We start from the raw sequence: 5,595 nt of genomic DNA, 5'->3' as shown, positions 1-5,595 counted from the left end.
TTTGAGGTTTCAAGTTGATTGGAGTAAGTTTGGAACCTAAACCAAGTTAGGATCCAAGAAACACCTAAAGGAAACACCACAAGACTTCAGACTCTTCTAGAACCCTCTAAAGAACTCCCTAAGAATCTATGACCTTCTAGAACAACTTACACTAAGATGGGTTCATATGGTTACAAATACAAGTTACAACTTATGTCTCAAGGAATTAAGGACCTTAGAAACTTACAAGATTAAGAACCAAGAACAAACAACACACAAGCTTTACAACTACCCAAGCAAGAAGAATGCTAGGTACCACTCAAGGACGAGGGATCAAGGTCCCCAAACTCAGAAACAGAAACTCAAGAATGCTAGGTAATACTCTAATCATGTCCAAAGTGACCCATGACCTCCCACCAAGCGGTGCCCAATAATTCCTCTTCTAGGTGGGATGCCTTGCACCATGTTTCCTTTGCAGGATGTCATGCCTCAAGTTTCCCTCACCTATTAGAGATGCACTGCAGACTTGCAGGATGATGTTCAAGTATGCACCGAGCAAGTGACCTTTATGGTCTATCAAGGGGAGTAGTCTAAGGTCACGGAGGAACAAGAAGAGAGTAAGTTACCTTATCCACGAATCAAGAACCTCCTAAGACCTCCCACGGTACAGCATGTTCATGACTTAGACTACGCTACTTGGAACGCATGAAGCCTTTAGCGTAGTAAGCAGACTGTATTATAGGGCAAGCCCTTGATGCAGTATTAAGACTACATCGCTTGAAACGTAAGAAGCCTTGGATGTAGGATTTCAGACTATGTCGCTTGGAACGCATGAAGCCTTGGGCATAGGTTAAGCAGACTGTATTATAGGGAAAGTCCTTGATGTAGGTTTCAGACTATGTCGCTTGGAACGCATGAAGCCTTGGGCATAGGTTAAGCAGACTGTATTATAGGGAAAGTCCTTGATGTAGGTTTTCAGACTATGTCGCTTGGAACGCATGAAGCCTTGGGCATAGGTTAAGCAGACTGTATTATAGGGCAAGCCCTTGATGCAGTTTTAAGACTACATCGCTTGGAACGTAAGAAGCCTTGGATGTAAGTTTTTAGACTATGCCGCTTAGAATGCATGAAACCTTGGGCATAGGTTAAGCAGACCATATCGAAGGGCAAGCCCCAAGATGCGGTAAGACTACGTCGCTTGGAACGCATGAAGCCTTGGACGTAAGTTAAAGCTGTGTCGCTTAGAACGCATGAAGCCTTGGACGCAAGATTCTCAGGTACATGTCTAGTGCCGTAAATCCTAGGGGAAGTGTCTTGGAGAACGAATCAATAATAGAACAAGAACCAAGAATACCAAGAACAAGAGAAAGATAAAGGACTAGAACATGGATCAAGATCCTAGTTCTAAGGACAAGAACCAGGAACAAATGACCAAGAACCAAAAACCATAGTGCTAAGGCCCTTAAAGGAAAACCAAGGTTTTAGGGTTTAAGAACCAAGGTCCTCAAGAAAGATCAAGATAAGAACCCTAAGTCAAGAACAAGAATTAAAGGGGCTTAAGTACTTAAAACAAGAACAAGATCAAGAACAAGCAAGAACAAAGAATGTGGTACCCTAGCATATCAAGGACACGATTAAGAGCCTACAAGTAGGCTACTTACTGAGTCTTGTACTCATTCCTTATTCTCCAATTTTTTTCCAGGTAATAAGGAGCTGGTCGAGGTCGGGAGCGGAATCTGGAGCAGGTGCCATAGACTAACCTCACCTGTCGTCTCAACCCTTTTATTTTAAAATGTTTTGCGTCTGGTCCTTATTCTGTCTTTTAACTATTATGTTGTATTTTAAATTACTAATGTGCGCACACTATTTTGGTATAATGTAAATTATGTTTTAAATTTTAATGATTTTATTTCGCAAAAAAATTTACCCGTCTTTTTGAGCCATCGCATCAGCCATGTCCTTACAGAGAGCTTCATTTGTGTAAATGAGTGCAAACAATGGCCAACAATTCCTTGAGTGTACACGTGAATAAAGTGTTGAGTGTTCACGTGATAAAGTGTTGTGAGGTCTTTTGTATTTTCTTAACCTACTTTTGCAGCAAAGTTTTACAAATAGATTCGACCATGAATCCTCTTGAAGAAGTGGAGAATGATACGAATCAAGACATCTCAATCATGGAATGCTTTTAAGGAAATATAAGCTTAAGGAAGATGAGTTTTATTTATCCTAGTTACAATTTTTTTTTTGTGGATCTCACTAATGTATTTTATGAGTTTTATTCACATTTAGGTTACATTTACGGTAACAACAAGGAAAAAAATAAAAGAGTTAGCGATCTCGTGGGAGCAACCACCCTCGCATCAGAAATCTCGCGATAGACATAAATGCATTTTATGACTTTTTATTTCCTTAATGCATTTTCAGTGAGCGCCAAAGATCTAGTAGAAGTAGAAAATAGGCCAAAGAGACAAAACCGATAGACTTTTGGATCCAGGTTCAACACGGGTGGCCCAACAAGCACTAAATCACTCCCAGCAGCGCACGACCTGAAAAGGACACTCTTCGAGAAATGCATGTGTGACCTGACAAACTAGTCATGCTCTTCTCATGTGCAGCGCACACGCTTCCCACGTCAGTCGCAACTCACACGACTCGTGTGTCAACTCCATCATCATTTGTTTTCTAGTTTTTGGATATATATGTTTATTATCATTTCTTATATGTTTTCGATTTATTTACGAATTTTATTTTTATTATGTAAGTCCATGGGACTGATGAAACATTTAAAATGAATATTTCCACATAAAAAGATCACATCATGCATATGGTACGACTCTATTTTAGTAAAAAAAATAAGATCGTTACATTTTCATAGTGGTTAATTATAGTCCTAAAAGTATGAATGACACAACTCTTAAAATTTCTCATTTTCATAGTGGCTAACTATAGTCCTAAAAGTATGAATGATACAACTCTTAAAATTCCTAGTGGAAGGTTAAGGGTTTCATGTTGAGGTTATATATAACCACTTATGTTGTCTTGTAGACTTGAAAAAGGTAGTAAAAAGATGATTTATGCCTTCTTTTAACTAAGTAATAAGTTTTTTTTTGTAATGCTATGTAGTTTAGGTTGTATGTTTAGTATCATCTAAGCTTGACATGATCGATCTTGCCTGCGGAGTGATTCAAATCTCAAACAAGTATTTTTTTTCTTTGAGATATTCAATCAACAAAGTAATTCGTTATCATGAAGCATGATTTAACTTCGGTTTGATGACGGAGACGCCTCGTGGAGGGACACTGAAAGAAGGACAATCAAACCAAAAAAGATAGGTGAGTGATGTGTGGTTCGCTGCCACTTTTATGTATTGTAGGATAAGTAGTGTCCCTTATTTTTGCTGACTATGTTATTTCACATGTAGTATGATGATATCAAAGCTAGGTTTTAATCGTGGGACCTGTGAGTTATGGGCCCACCACGCTTCTGCTGATATTAATCATTTTGATCTCTAGCTTTCATCATAGATGTTTAGTTCACTTATGGCAAACTTTGAGACACTATATAAAAAGGTATTAACGGCCCTTTAACCCTTATATCTATCTCCATGACTTGAGACATTCTAACTTTACTTTTGATATTTGTACTACTTTTTCTATATTTGTGCTACTTTTTTTTTTTTTTTTTTTTAATTTAATTTTATTATTTTTATTTTTTTATTATAGTAGTATGATTGGGTGTCCTTTGCTTTTCTTCGTCGCCAGATAGCTTTCATCTATGCTTTCCGTTATGATGTTCGATGGTTTGAGTAGATTGTGAGTCTTACCTGATTGGGGGGCTCTCATCTACAATAAGATGCAACGTGTTGTGTCGCACATGATTAAACATGCATGCATAGGCGGCGTGTGTGGTCAAACAAGTTTGAATTCCACATAAGTGATGTTTGAATTCCGAAGGAAAATCGTGCCCAAGGTCCAACAAAGCCACAAAGCCGGTGAAAAATGTGAATGGGGATTGAGTACTCCTAAAGGTTTTAAAAAAATAAAAATAAATGACAGTTATGGGATTAGAAACCAATCCCTTTTTAAACTAGAGACTAAATCTAGCACCTTGGACCACTAAGCCAAACTATCCCAACAATTGTGTTTGGACTACTAAGATAGTCGAGCTATCTCAAGACATGAGATTGCATCACGATGCATGGGTCGTGTTGTTGGGAACCGAGATGACCATGAGATGCAATGTTGTTGTGTTACAAATGATTGAACATGCACGCATACGCGGCGTGTGCGGTCAAATAAGTTTTAATTCCACATTATTCATGTTTGAAACCCGTAGGCAAACCCTGCCTAAGGTCCAACAAAGCCACAAAGCCACAAAGCTAGATGAAAAATATGAAAGGGAATTAAGTACTCCTTAAGGTTTGTCATGATCGTGTCAAGATCACAAAGCCGCACATTTGAAAAAGTATTGACTTTGACACGATGCATTGGTCGGAGTTGGGCTAGACTCTCTCCATATTAGATGCGTTTTAAAACCACGATGTTAACAACGATAAATAAAAAGTCAAAACAAACAATATGTGTTCGCAGCGGGCACGAGGCTTTACAAAAAATTAAAATAAATGACAGCTGTGGGATTTGAATCCATGCCCTTTTGAACCAGAGTCGAAGTCTAACACCTTAGACAACTCGACCAAACTATCCAGACGAATGTGTTTGGACAAATCAAGATGGTCGAGCTATCTCGAGACATGAGATTACAATACGTTGCATGGGTTGTGCTGTTGGGAACCGAGATGACGATGAGATGCAACAATGTTTTGTCGCACATGATTGAACATGCACGCATAGATGGCGTGTGTGGTCAAACAAGTTTTAATTCCACATTATGTTTGTTTGAATGCGGAAGAAAAACTCTGCCTAAGGTATAACAAAGCCATAAAGTCGAGTGAAAAATGTGAATAGAGGTTGAGTACTCCATTAGATTTTTCGTGAGCGTGACAAGATCACGAGACACTGGTTGGAGTTGGGTTAGAATCTCTTCATAATAGACGAATTTTAAAACCATACCCTTTTAAACTAGAGCCCATCTTAAACCACTCGACTAAACTGTACGACAGATCAATACGATGCATGGGTCGGACGATGAGATTTAAAAAGTATGATTATGACAGCTGTGGGATTTGAACCCACGCCCTTTCGGACCAGAGCCTAAATCTGGCACCTTAGACCACTCGGCCAAACTCTCCCAACGAATGTGTCTAGAAAAACCAAGATGATCGAGTATCTCAAGACATGAGATTGCATCACGATACATGGATCGTGTTGTTGGGAACCGAGATAATGATGAGATGCAACATTGTTGTGTCGCACATGATAGAACATGCACGCATAGGCGGCGTGTGTGGTCAAACAAGTTTTGATTCCACATAAGTGATGTTTCAACGTTGAAGGCAAACCTTGCCTATGGTATAACAAAGCCACAAAGCCGAGGTGAAAAATGTGAATGGAGATTGTGTACCCCATAAGATTTTTGGCTAGCGTGTCAAGATCACGAAGCCGCACATTTGAAGAAGTATGACCGTTACACGATGCACTGGTCGGAGTAGGGCTAGAC

The 5,595-nt window shown here is 39.2% G+C and overlaps 1 non-coding gene across 1 annotated transcript; it reads right to left on the bottom strand.

Moving 5' to 3' along the window:
* Nucleotides 1–5,146: 5,146 nt before the first annotated feature.
* On the bottom strand, nucleotides 5,147–5,226 carry TRNAL-UAG (transfer RNA leucine (anticodon UAG)). The gene has a single exon. It is a non-coding gene; the product is annotated as a tRNA-Leu (tRNA).
* Nucleotides 5,227–5,595: the final 369 nt, after the last annotated feature.

This window comes from Cucurbita pepo, chromosome 15 (assembly GCF_057944985.1).
Source record: "Cucurbita pepo subsp. pepo isolate OVF chromosome 15, ASM5794498v1, whole genome shotgun sequence".
Lineage (NCBI taxonomy): Eukaryota > Viridiplantae > Streptophyta > Magnoliopsida > Cucurbitales > Cucurbitaceae > Cucurbita > Cucurbita pepo.
The sequence above is the reverse complement of the archived record's forward strand: the minus strand, read 5'-3'. Positions and strand labels throughout refer to the sequence as shown.